At 42.8% G+C, this 21,069-nt stretch overlaps 1 long non-coding RNA gene across 1 annotated transcript; it reads right to left on the reverse strand.

Moving 5' to 3' along the window:
• Positions 1-9,032: 9,032 nt before the first annotated feature.
• On the reverse strand, positions 9,033-20,990 carry LOC143401798 (uncharacterized). Its single transcript, XR_013091702.2, has 3 exons — positions 20,618-20,990; positions 13,331-13,599; positions 9,033-10,498 (listed from the first exon to the last, which is right to left on the reverse strand). It is a non-coding gene; the product is annotated as an uncharacterized LOC143401798 (long non-coding RNA).
• Positions 20,991-21,069: the final 79 nt, after the last annotated feature.

Below are 21,069 nucleotides of genomic sequence, written 5' to 3' on the forward strand. Positions count from 1 at the left end.
AACATTTTAATTCCAATATGTCACAGGAGGAATAAAGGAACTCACAATACTCTGGCCAGACGTGCACAGTGTGTCCGAGGGCCCTGGACAAGCAGGAAGACCACCCTAGGTCCAGGGTCTTGCCGGTCCTTCCAGTGCTGCTGTGGAAGAGAGGTAGAGGGTTTGGGAAGACAAGCGGGAGCCTTCCTGAAGTCTCGCAGACCCACTGTTGCACAGCAGAGTTCAACTTGTTCTATAAAGTTCTAGAAACCAAATCAAGGACTAGCCATTGGGAATCCACAGAAATTCCAGTTCAATTTTAGGTGTAGTGCTCTAGCTATTTGAGTGCTCAAAAGGGGAATTTTATGTAAAATTAGACTCTCATTTGGGCTTTCTTTAAAGGCACTTGTGGGGTGATCGTGTGCTATGGCTCGTCCCCCAAAGGCTCATGGACTGAAGCTCGGTCCCCAGGGTAATGGCTTGGGGACCTGGGGCTCCTCAGGAGGCAGGAGGTTGTGGGAGGTCGTGGGATGAATACCCTCTCAGGGAGCCGTGCAGGACTGTGGGACTGCCGTGGTCACTCAAGAGCAGGTTCTAACTAGGCAAGTTCTGCCTCTGCAGCTTGCTCCTGGTTTTCCTGCCCCACCAGGTGACCTCATGCTCCCACATGTCATTCTGTCCACCTTGAGGCCTTCCGCGGAAGCCAACACCAGGTCCCTGCTCTTGAACCTCCAGAGCTAGAAGCTCAGTGAGCCTTTTTCTTTATTCAATACCCAGTCTCAGGTATGTTGTTCTACAGCACAGAATATACAAGACATGGTTGAAGGAAGGGTGCTTTCTATGGGTCCCTTGTACACACTCTTCTATAAAATACATAAAAATATCAGTTGTCACAGAGAGGGAGACTGAAGAAGGATAGGGAAGGTTGGCCTCGGCATGCTCCTTACTCACTCTTCATTCTACATGTATTATTTCTCCTCCTCCTCCTCTTTCTCCTCCCTTTCCTCCTCCCCTTCCTCCTCTCTTTCCTCCTCCTCTTCTTCCTCCCCTTTCTCTTCCTCCTCCTGTGTGTGTGTGTGTGTGTGTGTGTGTGTGTGTGTGTGTGTTAGTTATGGGGACTGAACCTAGGAGTGTTCTACTACTGAGCTGCATCCCAGCCCATTTTGTTTTTTATTTTTGAGACAGGATTCATTAAGTTTCCAAGGCTAGCCTCAAACTTACAATCCTCCTGCCTCAGCCCCCCAAATTGCTGGGATTATAGGCATTATCAAGTCCAGCTCTGTGGAGAAGAACACTTTGAAAGAAGTTTCTGCTTTGCATACAGACAGGGTCATGACGAGATCACTAAGCTCCCTGTTGATTTGCAGATGCTTCCCCCTTACACACACATTCTTAAATTGGAGCATTATAGTTGTACATATTGATGGTGCAGATGCTCTTAATGGGCTGTTCCAGTGGGAGCAGGAGGAGCAGGAGTGGCAGGGAGAGTGAGGTGGTCTTGTTCGGTCCCGTATCCTTCCAGGAGGAGAGAAGCAGGACACAGCCGTGCAGCATTAGCAGTGGTCATCGGAGGCAGGGAGAAGCCTGCAACCCTCTTGGTTTATTGCTTATGTTTTTCTACTTGTACACTGGACCCCCCTTTTGGTTTCAAGTAAGCACAGTGGGAGATATTTTCAACAAATGCTGTGCCTGCCCTGAAGAAGTAGCTGTCGCCCCAGGGAGAGAAACCGCATCAGCTCAGGAGAGCGCCTCCTGGCTTGGTGTCCTGGCCAGGACGGGTGTGCAATGCGGCCTCCCTCTGTGCCCACACGGACCAGTGTGCCATCCCCTTCCCTCGCGTTCCTTTGGACTGGTCCCATCCCAATGAGGCTGGCCCTGGACAAGAAGGAAGACCATCCCAGGTCCAAGGTCTTGCCAGTCCTTCCAGGGCTGCCGACCTAGCCAGGTCTGCTGACATCCCCTTCCTGCTGGTGCTGTGTCCACTTGTCTGTCAGTGCCATCAAACCTCCTTAGCTTGTGTCCACTCTGGCTGGCTTACCCTGGCCCAGGAGTAGAGACATTGATTATTTTTATAGCTTTATTTATTTTTTTTTACGTGGTGCTAAGGATCAAACCCAGTGCCTCACACGTGCTAGGCAAGCCCTCTGCCACTGAGCCCCATCCAGCCCATCCTTCTTATAAGGCCACCCGCCCTGCTTGCACCTCCAGCCTGGTGCTGCTTACACCCCTGGCGTGACATATGGTCGGTATAACCCCAGGACACAGAGGAAGTAAAGAACAGGTTCGGTCTCACTTGATGAAATAACTGATTACTCTTTGCATAAAGAAATTTGCTTCAGGGAACAAATAGCACATAAATTCTGACGACAGGAGGCCTTTTAGAAAGGAGATGTCTGCTCGACCTCATTTGGAGAATGCTCCTTTATCTCCATTGTCCAGGCCACCTTTACAGTTGTCAATTAACCAGGCTTTTTCCTTGACCATGTTTGGCCATCGACCTGGCTTTTCAGATATTGTAGAAAGGACTTTAATAGCATCCATGTCAGTAAGTAAAAAGAAACAGAAAATGACATTATATTTAAAAACACCCTTTTTTTGTTTGCTGTCACCTTATTTTGTAAGAATAACAATTTAATAATGGCATGAATTAGAGATATTCAGACAATGGTGGACTAGATGATGGGAAACAACACACCCACTAAAAACAATCAGCAAAGCTGCACAAAATTTAAGAATAATTGGGGGGAGGGGGTTGGGAAAACAATAATCCAGGAAAGAATTACTGGGCTGAGATACCAGGAAGAAAGAAACCCAAGAAAGTGTGTCCAGCTTTAGGGTCACTGCTCGCCCTGGGCACCTGCTGATTCCTAATGAGATAACCAAAAGATTAAGATGCTAAGCAAATTTTTAAAAAATTTTAGTTGTTGATGTACCTTTATTTTTTATTTATTTATATGTGGTGCTGAGGATCAAACGCAGTGCCTCACACATGCTAGGCAAGCACTCTGCCACTGAGCCACAACCCCAGCCCTAAGCAAATATTTGGACAGGCACATGACAGGGCCAAATGAGGAGAACCTTGGAAAAGCCATGTTTTGGGTTTGGAAACTTAGGGCTAGATTTCAGGAATAAGGGTAAACTAAACCCCAGCTTCCAATCACCTCAGGTCTACAGTGGATTAACATGATATGGAATTACTAGTACCCTAGGTATGTGCCAAACGTAAATGTAAATCAACTCTAGCAAAATATAACATTTCAGTAGATTAAAATTATTTCTATAGTAATTAATATACAATGTCTTTCATACACTAAATAATGAATAGAAGCATGAGGAGTCAAGTCATTTGAAACTGCAGACACTATATGCAGACCTATAAGTGAGCAAAATACTGAGTTTTAACTGGAAGGTGTTAAAATAATGATGCTGAATATGTTCTAAAAGATTAAAGACAAGTTAAAAAACTCAGCAGAGAAATGGAAACTATAAAATAGAATTAAATGAAAAATAAGTAAAAATTAAGTGAAGAATATCTGAAAATAAGATAACCTGGATTAAGAGCCCCAAATGTGGGTTTAACCTCATATTAGACATAACTGAAGAGAGAATTATTAAATTAGAGTATAGCTCATGGGAAAATCATCTAGTACAAAACACTGAGAGAGGAAAAGGTGAAAATGATAGAGGAGAGGTGGAGAGATAAAAGGACTAAAATATATAGAACTGAAGTGACAAAAGGAGAACAAGAGAATAGGGAGTACTTGAAGAAATAATGGTTGAGAATTTTCCAAAAGTAAGGAGAGACTTCAAGCCACAGGCAAAAACAGAGATAGAAAGAAACCCAAAGCAGGGTAAATACAAAAACAAAAACAAAAACAAACAAAACTCTTACTTAGCTGCTTCAGAGTAGAACTTATGAAAATCAAAAACAAAGGAAAAAAATATTTTGTGAAGTCAGAGCAAAATCAACTTTTAAAAAATCGACAGAAAGACTGGTAGCAGTCAGTCAATAGAAATGATGGAATGCATACAACACGAGATGTTGTAGGGACAGACGAGGCAAGGCACCGAAGACAGCAGGAAACAGTTTTATTGGGCTGCAGCCAGGTTCATACGGCACAACCTTGGCTGTAATCAATCAATCCCCTAAACCCCGAGTTCAGGGAGTTTCAGAGTTTTATACCCAGCGTGTAAGGGAAGGGGCTCAGAAGTTCACAGTCTGCAGAAGTTCCCATAAAAGCAGCTTTTTCTCTCACTGTTCTGGGCAAGTTAACCCTTCAAGGACAGCACCTGAGAAGGGGAGAGCTTCTTCTCCCCTTCTTTCCTCCCCCTGCCAGCTGTTACCATGGGCCCCATTTGTAACTTATCTTAAAAATGTAGACCACTCTGTGAAGCTCAGCTCTGTCGGGGTTTTTCACCACTCCCCTTCCCTCCTGACCTGCGGAGAGATTGGGGGAGCACACCCGGACCAGGAGGAACCAAGAAAGGTAAAGGTCCACTGGCCACCCACACCCAGCCCTCCCTCCCGGAGGACAATCAGACACGCCAAGGAGAACAGTCAAAGCAGGATCTCCTTTAATGAGAAAACACACACAGCTAATATAATGTACAGGAGCCAATCAGGGTAAAGGTCAGCAGGATGGGGAGAATTTACATCTACACCCATCCTACAGGCAGTAATGGGAGACAGGAGTGTTCATGAGGGCAGGAGGGTTCTGAGCCTATCCATGGCAATACCTTCTGGCTAATTGCTAGGTGCTCTCTTAGTCAGATGTGGCCCCAGGACTGGGAAGCGGGTAGCAGCCAGCAAGTTAAGTTTCCTCTTTTCTGGTGCAACATCCCCCATGTTACATCATGCCCTACACAGCTCAAGGCCAGAGGCCTTGTTTGCACATTTCTTCAAAGTATTATACTGGAGACGTTTGTGAAAAACTAGTAAGGGGGTGTCCAGCACCTGGAGTGCTGATATCTTCTCGGCCAGTGGCCAAGTAAACAGGGTGACATGAAAATAGGAAGTTTATCTACAGTGAACTCTTTTGCTGACAGTCCTAAAATGAGCCATGGTGAAGAGGGCTTTTCTGTGGAGAAAGGGGGTGCCACTTCAGAGGTATCTTTGATGTGGTAAAAAGAATGAATTAGAAAATACTTGATAAAGAGCAACCTTTGTTCATCCACTCAACCAGGCTTCATAGTGCATCCATTATGTGCCAGCCACTCTTAGGCAGTGGGTACACAGCAGTGAGAAGGCAGAGCTGACCTCAGGAAGCTCTAGAGTGACATTGTATTATGTGACATTCTTACATCATTAGCAATGGTTGCCTTGGGGAGTTCCTCAGAGAAGGTGGGAAGGAGGGCACACACTAGATAGAACTTGATAAGCATCTCCCAAATGATATGATATTCTCCCCCCACCCCCCTGCCCCCAAGGACTTGGGAATTACTGATGTCTTAGGAGAGAGAAGATGGAAAGAACTGTACTGCAATATAGGGAAGCAATAACCAGTATTTCCCCATCCATTTAACATGGTTCTGTGAATACAAAGATAAACGATTCATGGTATCTAACCTTAAAATGCCGTCTTAGTGCATTTTCTGTTACTATAGCAGAATAATGGAGACGGGGTGACTTATAAAGAAAAGAGTTTTATTCAGTTCCAAGCTCTGGAGACTGGAATTCCAAGATCAGGCAGCGTCATGCTGCATCGTAACCAAGCAGAAAAGTAGGAGTGGAAGTGAGTGCACAGAAAAGAGACAGAACTTGAGGGGTGGCCTCACCTTATTACAACCCATTTTCTCAGAAACTGACCCAGTCCCATGAGAAAGGCACTGATTCCTCTAAGCCACCTAATCACCTCTTAAAGGTGCCATTCCAGCCACCGTGGCAAGTTTCAACCTGAGCTTTGAAGGGGACAAGCCATATGCCAATCATAGCAGATGCTTACAGTCCATGGGAGAGACAGCCAAGGGCAATCACTAATCACAAGACAGTGTTTACTATTTAATATTCTTTGGGAGGCCGAATGGTAAAGAACATGATCTTTAAAATCAGGTTGTATGATCTCTCTATGCCTCAGAGCAAAGATGAGTGAATACAAGGGAGACATTAGCACAGCACAGTGCTTGTCATGTTAAGTACCTGCTCAATAATAAATGCCAGTCTACTTGAGTACAAGTGCCAGAGATCAACTTTTTATATTAAGTTCCCCCAAAGTGGGACTTCTGTAAGACACTGGCATATATCAAGGAACTCCAGGACAATAATGCATCCATTCTCACCTGCAGACAAGGATAAAAACAAAATCAAGACAGTTACTAGGACTCCACAAAGTGCAGTCTTGCCCCCTTTCTCTCTGCAGCCCCAATTCACTGTTCTACCTTTCTGAAGACTGATTTTTTCTTTTCCAATCACAAGGCTGTTTGTACCCTGTCTCCCAGCCCCTGAATTTTTGGTTTATGGCCCAGCTGTACACAAAGACTGAGTGACAGTCTTACAATGCCAATTCTAAAGTTCCTGCTTGAGTTAACCAGTCATTTCTAGTCTAATTTGGGGCAAGTGGTGAGATTAGGTAGCAAAAGCATGATTGCTACATCACCCCTCTGAATTATGGGGAGCAATTTCAAAGAAATAGATACGGCCCTGACATGGACATTCACATGAGTGCTGTGGTGGACGTGGACCTAGGATGTTGTGGGTGGACCTAGTAGGGCTTCCTTCCAGCCCTTTCAAAGCAGGGTGCATCCACGATGCTCAACACCCGGTATACTGGCACATAACACTTACTCTTTCATTTTTGTTGTTGTTCTTAGTTACACATGACAGTAGAAGGCACTTTGACACATCATACATAAATGGAGTATAACTTCTCATTCTTCTGGTTGTGCATGATGTAGAAGCACACTGGTTGTGTAATCACATATGCACATAGGGTAATAATGTCTGATCATTCTACTAGCCTTCCTACCCCCTACCCCCTACTCTCCCTTTACTCCTTTCTGCCTAATCCAAGGTAACTATTCTTCCTTAGTACCCCTCACACTGTATTGTGAACTAGCATTGCATATCAGAGAAAATATATGGGCTTTAGTTTGGGGGGATTTGCTTATTTCACTTAGCATGATATTCTCCAGCTACATCCATTTACCTGCAAATACCATAATTTCATTCTTCTTTAAGACTGAGTAAGGGCTGGGGTTGTGGTTCCGTGGTTGAGTGCTCACCCAGCATGTGCAAGACCCTGGGTTCCATCCTCAGCACCACATACAAACAAAGATGTTGTGTTCACTGAAAACTAAAAAAATAAATATTAAAAAAAATTCTCTCTCTCTCTCTCTCTTTAAAAAAAAAATAATAATAAATGCCAGCCTATGTATGAGTGTGCCTTTCCCCCATCTCGTTTGAGATTTGCCATTCTGACTGGAGTGAGATGGAATTTCAATGTGGTTTTAATTTACATTTCTCTAATTGCTAGAGATATTGATAATTTTTTCATATATTTGTTGATTGGTTGTGTTTCTTCTTGTGAGAAGTATCTGTTCAGTTCCTTATCCCATTTATTAATTGGGTTATTTGTTATTTTGGTGTTAAGTTTTTGGAGTTCCTTATGTATCCTGCAGATTAATTCTCTGAGATGCAAATGGTAAAAGTCCCCCCCACCCCCCCACCCCCAGTCTGTAGGCTCTCTTGAGTTACTGATTGTTTCCTTTGCTGAGAAGAAGCGTTTTAGTTTGAATCCATCCCGTTCACTGATTCTTGCTTTTACTTCTTGTGCTTTAGGAGACTTGTTAAGGAAGTCAGGTCCATAGCCGACATGGTGAAGATCTGACCTGATTTCTCTTCTATTAGGCGCGGGTCTCTGTTCCAGTGCCTAAGTCTTGGATTCATTTTGAGTGTTGTGCAGGGTGAGAGATAGGGGTTTAATTTCATTTTGTTACATATGGATTTCCAATTGTCCCAGCACCATTTGTTAAAGAGACTATCTTTTCTCCAGTGAATGTTTTTGGTGGCTTTGTCTAGTATGAGATAAATATAATCATGTGGGTTTGTCTCTGTGTCTTTTATTCTGTACCTTTGGTCTATGTCACACGTATTCTTTATACTTGTGACTCTCTCTCTGCATTTAAAAATTTTTTTTTTAGTTGTAGATGGATTCATTTATTTTGATTATTTATTTTTATGAGGTGCTGAACCAGTGTTTCACACGTGCAAGGCGAGCACTTTACCACTGAGCCACAATCCCAGCCCTTCCCTCTGCATTCTGTAAGATACTCAAGGATGGTAAAATGTTATAGTTCTCTCCAGATGCCCCTGTACCTTGAATGACCTTAAGTGGAGCTGCATGGGAGAACCTGTGCGACACAACCCTAATGGATTTTCCAAATGCCTGGGAAGTGGAGGAGGGTTGTACAAGAGGCTGCCTTCTTTCATGAGCATCCAGGAACTGAGGCTCCTGTTTTTTAAGGCCTTCATAGAGTATACCCCCCCCCCAAGTGGAACTGAATAAAAAATAACTATGAAAGGAAAAATTCCAGACTTCCTCTTTCACAAAGATAGTCATGCCTTGCTCGGCAGCGGGTGGTGCCCTGAGGAAGGCCGCTGGATGATTTTGTTGTGGCACAAATATCTTTGAATGTACTCACACCAACCTAGATGGTATTGCCTGTGAAATGCCATATGCATATATGGGTGTACTGTCATACGTACATCCATCATCAGCTCAAATGTTTTGTGGTATGTGACTGCATATTCAATTTCAAGTTTTAAAAATGATGCTTTTTAAAATCAGGTTATTGAATTTGAGGGGGATGGTTGGTGGTCTTGGTCTTTTGCTATTGAGCTAGTGGAGTTCTTTCATGTTTTAGAAAGAATCCCTTATCTGATATATAGTTTGCAAATATCTTTTCCATTCTGTAGGTGGCCTTGTCACATGTTGGTTGTTTCTTTGGCTGTGCAAAAGCTTTTTAGTTTCATGTAGCCCCATTTGTCTCCTTTTGCTTTTGTTGTTTGTGATTTTTGGTGTCATATCCAGGAAGCCATTACCCAGGACAACGTCACATTTTTTGTTAATATTTATTTTTTAGTTTTAGGTAGACACAATATCTTCATTTTATTTTTTTATGTGGTGCTGAGAATCGAACCCAGTGCCTCATGCATGCTAGGCAAGCGCACTACCACTTGAGCCACATCGCCAGCCCCAACACTTTTTTTTAAAATGGGCTAAATACTTGAATAAACATTTCTCCAAAGAAGATATATAGATGACTAACAAGTATATGGAAAGATACTCGCATCACTGATCATCAGGGAAGTGAAAATCAAAACCACAGGAGTTATCACCTCACACCTGTTAGGATGACTATTAAGAAAAGCCAAATTGGAAGTGCTGGCATTGGCAAGGATGAAGAGAAATCAGAGTCTTGCACGCTGTTTGTGCAAATGTGGAATAGTACAGCTGCTATGGAAAACAGTGTGAGGTTCTTCAAAAAATTAAAAACAAATTTACAAAATAATCCAACCATCCCACTTCAAAAGAACTGAAATCAGGATCTCAAAAAGATATTAGAATATTGTAGCATTATTCACAACAGCCAAGATGTGGAAACAACCTAAATATCCATCAGTGGATGAATGGATAAAGACAGTGTGATATATTCATAAAATGAATATCATTCAGGCTTTAAAAAGAAGGTAATCTAGCTGAGTGAAGTGGCCCACACCTGTAATCCCAGTGATTTGGGAGGCTGAGGCAAGAGGATCGAATGTCTCGGAAACTTGGTCAGTCCCTGTCTCAAAAGAAAAAATTTTTTAAATGGTCTGGGAGTATAGCTCAGTGGTAGAGCCAAGCACAACACCCTAGGTTCAATCCCCAGTACCAAAAAGAGAAAAGAAGAAAAGAATCTGCCGAGTTTGACATCGTGAATGAACCTGGAAGACTTAGGGTGAGTGAAAGAGCCAGTCACAGGAGGTCAAGTGCTGCATGATTCCACCCACACGAGGTAGATAAAACAGACACATCCGAGGATTCAGAGGGTGGACTAGGTTGTTCAGGCGTGGGTGAGACAGGGAGTTGACAATTTATAGGCACAGAGTCTCAATCATGTCAGATGAATAAGTTCTTGCTGAGACGTGCTGTACGACATTGTCCCAATGTTAACAATACTGAACACAACACTTAAATTTTAAGAAGAGGGTAGATCTCATGTTAAATGATCTCATCACAATAAAATAAAAAAATGTTTTTAATTCTTCTTTTTCTTCAACTCATTTTTGAAGAATGAAGAGAAACTCGCAACCACATTCTGTAAGGAAAGATTCTGCCCTCAAAGAGGGTGTAGTGTTAACCAGAGGGACGTGTAGGAGACTGGAGGAGCCCGGCAAGGTGGACGGGCGATTGAGCGGCAGGGAAACTGGCAGCTACTCTTCCTTCCTCTGCACTTCACGCTTCAGACTTCTAATCCAAGCTGTCGCTTCACTTCCCAATTTCCAATTGACATCCTTCAGATGTACATTCTGGGTTGATGCCTAAGGACATTTAAAAATAGTTTAGTGCTGAGCAAAAGCTAAATATATTCCCAGAATTCCTATGCTAATCAATTATTTATCTCTTACAAATGCTAAGATCAAGAATGAAAAAAGTTGTATATTTCAGCTTGACAGGAGGTCTTAGGAGACTAGCAGGAATAAAACCTTTCAAGTCTAAAGTGAGTAAAATGGGTGAAAATGAGCTTCCCTGTTCAGTTATACATTATCTAAACAAGGTAAAGAATATTCCTTTGCCACCAGTAGTTAAATGCAAATGTATAATTAATGAGGGATTTATAATTTATGTGGAATATTTTAGTCTCCTACATGAGAGTCATCGGGACTTTCTGACATAACTGGTGAATGTACTGTGGTACTGTCATACTTTACCCCTCACTTCTGTTTTAATACAAAAGGTGATAAGATACACTTAATTCCAACTCTAAGTAGCATCATTTTGTCCCTAAACTCCCTATCTTTAGATACATACATTTTTAAAAAGTACTTTGGAGGAGAGAGTGAAGTCTTTATTTTTTATTTGTTTATGTGGTTCTGAGGATAGAACCCAGTGCCTTACCTCTGTGAGGCAAAAGCTCTACCACTGAGCTACAGCCCCAGCGCACACATACATTTTTAATACACCTTATTTTTCAAAACAATTTTATACTTACAGAAAAATCAAGAAGATAGTACAAAGAATTCCCAGATACCAGGCACCAGTTTCACTTATTATTAACATCTTACCTTGGTATGGTATATTTATTGCATTTAAAACACAAATATTAATACATCATTGTTAACTATTAAGTCTATACTTTATTCTGATTTATCCTTTCTCTACCTTCAGACCAGATCATGCTAAGACATTTAAACCAAATAGAAGGGACAAGGGCACAATAACATGCATACATGTGTTTGTGTGTGTGATTCTGCTAAGATTTTTGTCACATTATATAAATTTATTGAAACATCACACTGCATCCCATAAATATGTACAATTAATAAATTTCCCCCCAGTGGTTTTTTTTTTTTTTTTTTTTGGTTACAGAAGATGTGACCACTGAGCCACATCCTGAGCCCTATTTTATATTTTATTTAGAGACAGGATCTCACTGAGTTGCTTGGTGCCTCGCTGTTGTTGAGACTGGCTTTGAACTCGTGATCTTCCTAAGGCTCCAAGCTGCTGGGATCACAGGTCTGCATCCCCATGCCTAGCTTTTTTTTTTTTTTTTTTTTTTTAATCGCTGATGCTGAGGATTGAACCCAGTGGTTCTTTACCACTGAGCTGCACTCCCAGACATTCTTATGTTTTATTTTCAGATAGGGTCTCACTAAATTGCCCAGAGTGCTCTCAAACTTGGGATCCTCCTGCCTCAGCTTCCTGAATTGCTGGGATCACAGGTGAGTGTTGCCACATCTGACACCCTGATGTCCTTTTTCTGTTCCAGGACCCCACCCAGAAAGACCATGTCACATTAGCTGTCCAGTCTCCCCAGGCTTCTCTTGGCTGTGAGAATCATACAGACGTTGCTTGGTTTTGATCTTTCGAGTTTTGAGGCATACTGATCAGGTATTTTGTAGGGTCTCCCTCTACTGGAATCTGCCTGCTATTTTTTCTCATGATTAGCATGGAATTATGTGTCTACCCCCACATATGTGTGTTTGGGGGAGGGAGACCAGAGAGGCAAGGACCGTCCTTACCATATCGTGTCACATTATGGGGAAAGGTCATCAGCATCACCCCCTTTCTCCACTGTGAAGTTACTTCATTTATGTATGATATTTTGGGTGCTGGGGAATCAAACCCAAAGCCTTACTTACACATGCTAGGCAAGTGCTCTACCACTGAGCCACACCAGCCCACAAAGTCACTCTCTCCTCTCTTTCCATGCTGCACTCTTTGGAAGGAAGTCACCATGTGCCTCCACGTGAGTGGGGAGTTATGCTCCACCTTGACAGCAGTTTGTCTACATAAATTGTTTTAAAGTATTCTGCATGAGAAATGTGTCTCATCTTCTCCAGTTATTAATTTATTCAATTGCTTATTTACATCACTATGAAATCATGGATATTTATTTTGAACTCTGGGTTGTAATCCAGTGCTACCTACATTATTGATTAGATTATTCCAGCTTTGGCCTTTGGGAGCTCTTTCAATTGCCTCTTGTGCACCTTCCACACACCTCCATTAATGTGAGACTTTTGTCCTTTTAGCACTTCATTACATTCCATACTACAAGATGCTCAAGGCTCATTTTGTATACTTCCTGCTATATTTAGTAAATCATAAAAGATGGCTTTCTTCCTTATCTCTCAAAGTGGTTCTGGAGCTGCTTCAGGTTCAAGAACAAAAATCTAAATACTTTAACAAAACCAGAGATAAAACCCAAAATATATACATAGGCTCCAGAGAAGTCGCGCTGCGCAGGGCTACCACCCAGGAACTGAGCATGAAAACAAGGGGCTTGAAGCACCCCGAGGATTCACATCCTTTCTCTACCTTCAGACCAGATCATGCTAAGACATTTAAACCAAATAGAAGGGACAAGGGCACAATAACATGCATACATGTGTTTGTGTGTGTGATTCTGCTAAGATTTTTGTCACATTATATAAATTTATTGAAACATCACACTGCATCCCATAAATATGTACAATTATTATGTGGCAATTAAAAGCCAAACTAGGAGCTGGATGGAGCTCAGTGGTAGAGCAGTTGGCCTAGTACGTGCACCATCCTGAGTTGGATCCCCAGCACCAATAAAATAAAGCAAATAAGAAACTTTTAAAAATTTTAATTTTGGCTTACAAGTAAAGGCAAAGAAAACTCACATTGGCGTGGCTAATGTAGACAAGAGCTGAGGTCCAGATTCAGGTGAGTTCATCCTAGGCAATGGGCGGCTGTGGCCAGGACCCTCTCTTCTGCCTTGGGCTCCACTGGATGCTGCCAGGTCTTTCACCCTCCATGTACACAGGGTGTGACCACAGCGGCTGCAAGTCAGCTCTCACACCCTCCAGCACTACCACGCTCCACCTCTTGCTTTTGTACCGATCAGTATTGAGTCTATACCTTTCATGTCTTCGTACAGATCTGTCATGCCCTGTGTGTGCCACATACCAGTTACAGGAAATCACATAATTTATGAAACCAATCACCTATATACAGACATTTATATATGCAGTTATTTTTATTTTTTCCTATTACAAAGAGCTAATGTATATCCTGCACACAGTTCTTTTTTTTTTTTTAAGAGATAGTGAGAGAGGGAGAGAGAGAGAGAGAGAGAGAGAATTTTAATATTTATTTTTTAGTTATCGGCAGACACAACATCGTTGTTTGTATGTGGTACTGAGGATTGAACCCGGGCCACACGCATGCCAGGCGAGCGCACTACCGCTTGAGCCACATCGCCAGCCCCCTGCACACAGTTCTTTATTTATATGTGCTAGTATTTCTGAAGGAGAGATTCTTAGAGAGGAATTGAAGGGCCTAAGGATATTAGCTGCACTCTTTTAAACCTTCTAGAAATAAAGATTTGACAGTGGTGAATTTGTCAGCCAGCTCTTACTTCTCCATTTTATTCACACTATTAAATACTTAGTTTCTAATTAAAATATATCATGTTGATGACAGTTCCATTATATGAGGGAGTTTTGGGAAACTTATTTTCCTTTGGTCCTATTCTCTTTTAAATTATCTACCCACATGGTGTTAGCTTTTTTTTTTTTCCTCTGAAATTTTACTATTCTTAGATTGAGGATGTATCTGAATGGACCCCATGTTTCCTCTAAGATAACATAGTCATTTTTACTGTCCCCTTCCCACACCATCAGAATTGTTTTATATAGCAGTCCTTTTCATTTAACATTCTTGGGTTTTTGTTTTGTGTTTTATTTTGGCTCTGTGGATTGAACCCAAGGGTGCTTAACCACTGAACCACACCCACAGCCCTTTTTATTTTTTATTTTGAGACAGGGTTTCACTGAGTCAGTTAGGGCCTTGCTAAATTGCTGAGGCTAGCTTTGAATTTGCAATCCTCCTGCTTCAGCCTCCCTAGTCCTGAGATTATAGGTGGGTGCCACTGGCCTGGGTGAACACTCTTTTGAACAGCCTAATTTTCAACAAAGCAAGTAAAGGATCGATCTGATGCTTTGTTTTCCACAAATGAGACTTCTAATAACAAGCAAACAGTTCAATCTTCTTTGTGTTTCCTGTGCTGGTTTTGTATCTCATTTTGGGGAAACACGACTCAATTTCACCACATGATCTGGCATGTGGATCTCCCTACCCTAACGATAACTCCCCATCCCTCTTAGCCACCTCCTCCCCTCCCAATTTCTGCTTTCCTAAAAGCTTCCCGTCTTATCCTCTGCTAGTGTGAGCATGTCTGTAAGAGAGGCACCTGCTTTTTACAGAGAGGACCTGTGAAGTACAAACAGTACTCTGAACAGGCACACCCCTATTTCCTTCCCTTACCAGGAGTCATGTGTTCCTGGGGTGCACAGGCCATTTTCCACATCTACATACATAAAGTTCATTCCGTTGGGCATCCAGGTTCTGAGTGTGGCCAAACCACCTGGTGCAGCATGATGGGTCCTTTAAAGTTGTTGGGGCTCTCTTTCACTCCTCCCAGTGGCACCGGCAAGACAGGCAGGTGTCCCAGTGTCGGTACCACCAGGAAGCTCCGAAGTCACCAAAGAACCGGAGGTGGCATGATAAACAGTAAAGAATACCCATTTGGCACCACCCCCAAGGCCAACCCTCTGGGAGGTGCTTCCCATATAAAGGGCACAGTGCTGGAAAAGGTAGGGGTTGAAGCCAAAGGGCCAAAATCTGCCATCAGGAAGTGTGTCAGGGTCCAGCTGATCAAGAACAGCAAGAAAATCACAGCTTTAACCCAGTGACAGTTGCTTTGACTTCACTGAGAAAAATGATGAAGTTGTTAGATTTGGTTGAAAAAGTCATACCGTTGGTGACATTGCTGGAGTCCACTGTAAAGCTGTTGAAGTGACCAGTGCCTTTCTTTTGACATTATAAAAAGGCAAGGTGGAAAGACCAAGATCGTCAATTTTTGATGGCAAAAACAGTAGCAATACATTTTTACATTAACAAGAGAAAGACCCATGGACTATCCCAAGAACTGCTGTGAGCCGTCTGTTTCTACCAGGGGACAGACCTGCACCGACTGGTGCACTCTCAGCTTTTCATGCAGAAGGCTTTGAAACCACTGTTCACACCATCCGTCTTCCTTGGACCTCCACAGTGACTAAATCTGAGTAGGACTTGCTCTTCCCTTGGATTCACCAATTCTGAGACCATCAGCTCACTTCAAGGGCTTTTTTCTCCTGCTAGCCATTCCTCCTGTTATTAAAATATTTCCCATATTTTCACAGAGCAGAAGTAAATGTTTAGTTTTGAGATAATCTTCACTAATCTCTGCATACCACTTAGACATCTGTGCACATATATGAAATGTAGCTACTAAAATGAGTCCTTTGGGGCTGGGGTTGAACGCTCATCTGGCATGTGTGAGGCAGTGGGTTTTATCCTCAGCACCATGTTAAAAAATAAAGATGTAAAATAAAGGTATTGTGTCCAACTACAACTAAAGAATATATTTTAAAAAATTAGTCTATTGGTCTGGGGTTGTGGCTCAGTGGCAGAGCGCTTGCCTTGCACATATGAGGCACTGGGTTCGATCCTCAGCAACACATAAAAATAAACAAAATAAAGATATTGTGTCCATATATAACTAAGAAACATTTTTTTTTTAAATGAGTCTATTACAATGAAGCCCAGTCCAAGGAACCCTTATCAGGAATAATGCAATTTCAATAAGCACCAGTTTTCAAAGTATGACTTAAAGACCCCTGGGGAGTCCCAAGACCTTTCAGTGGTCACAAAATCAAAACTATGTTCATAACAATGGAGATATCATTTTCTTGTGTGTGTTGTCATCACAACAGATTGAACTCAGAAGCAGATATGAAAACCCAGTTACCCATTAATTAAGTCAGTAATTAAAGAGATTTACAAAAAAGTGTAAAATAAACAACTTTTTTTTTTTTTTTTTTTGGGGGTACGGGGGGATTGAACCCAAGGGAGCTTAACCAGTGAGTCACATCCCCAGCCCTTTTTTTATTTTTCATTTTGAGACAGGATCTCACTAAGTTGCTTAGGGCCTTGCTAATTGCAGAGGCTGGCTTTGAACTTGCAATCCTCCTGCCTCAGCCTCAGAGCCTCTGGGATTTTAGGTGTGCACCACCTTGCCTGGTTCCCAACTCTTCCTACTAATACCTTGTTTTAGAAAATGGGGTTTGGGGGTATTTTTGCTTATCTGTCTTTGTGGGGTTTATTTTGTTTGTCTGTTTTTGTGCTGGGGATTGAATCCATTATTTTGTACAAAATATTTTCAACAAAATATTTTTATGTTGACATGTTGAGTTGAACAAATAAAAAATTTTGATTTCTCAATGTATAGTATAGTAAATAATAAATATAATTGACACTATATAATTGTGTCTTTACAATTTTCTTCTTCATTGCTGGGGATCCAATCCAGGGCCTTGTGTATGGGAGGCAGGTGCGCTACCACTGAGCTACATTCCTAGCCCTTTAGTAACTTTTAAGAATGTACAGGGTTTTCCCCACATAAATACAGTTATTTCACACTAGACAAAGATGCCAAAAATACACATTGTCGATAAGCAAAATGTAGGGGAAGGATACATACGTGGGCCTCTCTACAGCAGCGAGAATTAAAAACACAAACAGGGACAGAGGCCTCAAAGGGGAACACTGGACGCACCAGCTGGAGACCCCAGGAGAGAATCCAGCACAGGGAGTTGGTTACACCGGTCGTGAAACGTGGCGCTACCAAACGGGAGGCAGGTTCCACGCCAGGTATGGGCACGAGCAGAAAGTCACCGCACCACCCAGGGGTTGGGGGGAAGAGGGAGCAGGCAGGGAGGGGACCCAGCCCGAGGTCGCCGGGGTCGCCGGGGAGGCTGCGCGGTGGCAGGGGGTCCGCAGGGCACTAGAGCTGGGAGGCAGGGCTGTGCGAGAGCCTGGGCCGCGGGCGTCCTCCTCCAGCTCCTCGGTCCTCACTGTCCCTCTGGCCTCCTCCTGGTCTACCGAGCCAGGAGCCGGCCACCTGGAAACGCAGTTCGCAGAGGCCCGCCGGCCCCCATCCCACCGCCCCGTGAGGAAAAGCCAGGGGCAGAAGGAGAGTGCAGGGGAGCGTCCAGGATCCCAGCAGCACGCAGAAGGACCCCGAGTCACAGACGCGTTCAGGACACAGGGACAGCAGACACCCACGGACACACAGGGCCAGGGCTGGCCGGAGTAAGTGGGCACTAAGAAATGGGCGAAATGGGAGAAACAATAAGAGCAGGGTCCTGCAGGAGCAAAAGGGCACAATTAACCAGCCCTGAGACACACGGTGAGGTGGAGGAGAAAGAGGGAAAAGGAGAACAACAACAGGAAGTGGAGGTGAGAATTATCCAGAAGGGAGTCCTCATTTAGCCATTGTTTAATTTCCATAGGAAAATAGAAATGTGCTTTTTCCTGTGATCTCAATGACTGAGGAGGCTGAAGCAGGAGGATCTCAAGTTTGACATCAACCTAGGCAACTTACTGAGACCATTCAAAATAAGAAATAAAGAGAGCCAGGGATGTAGCTCAGTGACAAAGCACACCTGGGTTAACTCCCCAGTACCCAAAAGAAAAACTTAAAAAGTCATACTTACAAAAGTGTGCCTCACCTCATCCCTTTCCCCTTATTTTCATTCCCTTCTTTTCCATCCATTTCCTTTTCCTTTTACCCTTTGTAGATAATCAGTCTCATTAATTTCTGATTTATTCTGTTTCTTTTTGCCCAAACAAGCAGAAACGTGTATATTTTCAATAATTCTTTTTTCCTTCTTTCTTATGTAAAAGCTAACAAGCTATAGATGTTCCTTCCACTGATATTTTCCCACACTATATTTTGGAAATCACCCCAGTGCATAGAACTCTCTGCCATCCTTTGTTATAGCTGCATAATGCTCCATTTTCGGGTGGTAGCATTTTGGTGGGTGTGTATGGGGGATTGAACCAGGAACATTATACCTCTGACTATATCCCCAGCCCTTTTTAAAATTTTTATTTTTAAGGCAAGTTCTCACTAAGTTGCCAGATGAACCTCAAACTTGTGCTCTTCCTGCCTCAGCCTCCTAAATAGCCAGAATTGTAGGCATGTGCTACTGTGCCTATTTTATTCAGCCACACTTCTACATATGGGCAGTTAGGTTACTTCCAATATTTCATAGTTATAAACAATGGTGCAACACGCTTTTTTCATGTTTTTGCAAAGTTGAAAGTATGACCATGAGGGCTGGGGCTTTAGCTTAGTGGTAGAGCGCTTGCCTACCACGTGTAAGGCACTGGGTTCGATCCTCAGCATCACATAAAAATAAATAAATAAAATAAAGGCATTATGTCTATCTACAAGTAAAAAAATAAATATTAAAAAAATAAAAAGAAAGTATGACCATGAAGCAGGATACTGAGTCAAACGGTTAATAAATGTGTTACTCTATTAGATAATCACCAAATTCCCCTCCAAAAAGATCATATAATTACATTTCTACCAACCATTTATGAGGGTTCCTCAGACTTACTTTTAAACTAGAAGTGACGTTTTCAGAGCATTAAAACTGAAGTACTTTCAAACCATGTTGAAAGCCCACACAATCAGCTGTGCACTTAATGGATTAAGCTGGTTCAGTTGACATGTAATCTTCATTAGGAACAGTGTGGGAAATAAGAAAATCTTTTAGCCTAGAACAGCTACTCCATTGTAGAGCTTTTTTTCTCGCATATCGATTTGCTGTGAGGAAGGATCTACTTTGTAGTGAAGGGAGTGGAATGGAAGAGGGAGGTGACCTACATACGGCTTTGGATATTTGGGTTCTCATCATGGAGGGTGCAGTGAAAAAGAGGTTTCCTCCCCTGCTTCTAATCATGCTCTGCTCCAGGCTAACCATATGGATTTTGATGTCACTGTTGAAATCTGCTGTTATCCATAGCTTTCCACAGAGCCTATATGTTTTGAAAGAATAGATCTCTACCCCTGGATCTAGAAGAGGGACATATGATTCAGGACTAAGCTAACTAATCCATGCTTGGTCCCTGGTCATTGTCAATGTCTTGGGTATGTCCACACCCTAGAAGAGCCAGGTAGAGACTATGCGTCTTACAAGAGAAAAGATCAACTACATTCATGTTTGCCTAACTGAGCCTCTCAACTAAAATAACCTTGAAGCCTATCCTACTTCTGGACTTTGTTTTGTGACTCAATAAATGTCATTTATTGTTTAAACAAGTAAATGTTGGGTTTTCTGTGACTTGTAATTAAAAACATTCTGATTTATATAATGAGCAACTTTGGGATGATTGATGAAAACATTTCATAAGAACATGCTTATGTCTCTGCATAAAGCTTTTCCACTCCAAAAGTCCATGAGTCATCTTGCCACTGATGGCTAATTCTACTACACTCATGTGCCACTGAACAGTGGGGATAGGTTCTAAGAAGTGCCGCTGTTAGATGATGTATGTCATTGTGTGAAACCAGTCTAGGTACACAACTCTGATTGAGGAGAGAAGGTCTGTGCAAAAGGAATAGTTCTAAGATACTGAGTATTGAATGAAATCATAGACGAGTACAGCAGGAAAAATTTCCTAGTTAAAATAATTACTGCCATCCTTTATATTAATTGGTATCGTGCTTTGGGGCTGAGGTTGTAGCTTGGTGGTGGAGTGCTCCTATATCACGTGTGAACCCCTGGGCTCCATCCCCAGCACCACCCCCAACGCACCGTATAACACTTCAGTCTCCCCTTACCCACTCCCTGTGTACCAGAATGGACCAAGGATGGTTTTCTGGGGAAGGATTTTAGTGAGCCCGTGGGCAGGGTGACATTCATTCTTGTATTTGACTTGGTGGTGCACCTTAATTTTTCACATGAAGACTTTCACTTGGCTCAGAACATGACCCTGATTTCTTGCTTTCCAGAAAAAACAAGTCCTCAGACTAGAATTTTTCAATCTCTTAGAGCGTCCTACCTGCAACTTACCTGCATCTGCACGTTTTTGAAAACGGCATCCGCGCTTACCTAAAGCTGATTTCCACGCTTTCTCCATCGGGGACTTCCTGAGATGTGCATGTGTGCCCCCGAGGATTGGCCCCGGGAGTTCTACTGCTGAGCACACCCCGGCTCTTTTTATATTGAGACACGGTCTGGCCAAGTTGCTGAGGGTGGCCTCATGGTGTCACAGGCGTGTGCCACCGTGCCCAGCTGGAGATCGCGCCCTCATCCACCCAGTCCCCCAAGCGCTCCCTGCCAGCATGTAGACACACCCTGGTCGTTTCCTTTAAAAAATACAAGTTATACACCGTGTATGTATGACGTGCCGGGGGCAGCTAACCAGAATAAAAATGCAAGGCTTCCTTGATCACGCACGCACGACGCGCACGCGCACACGCACGCACACGCACACACAGTATCAGGTGTTGTCTCCTTCACAG

This window comes from Callospermophilus lateralis, chromosome 1, assembly GCF_048772815.1.
Source record: "Callospermophilus lateralis isolate mCalLat2 chromosome 1, mCalLat2.hap1, whole genome shotgun sequence".
Classification (NCBI taxonomy): domain Eukaryota; kingdom Metazoa; phylum Chordata; class Mammalia; order Rodentia; family Sciuridae; genus Callospermophilus; species Callospermophilus lateralis.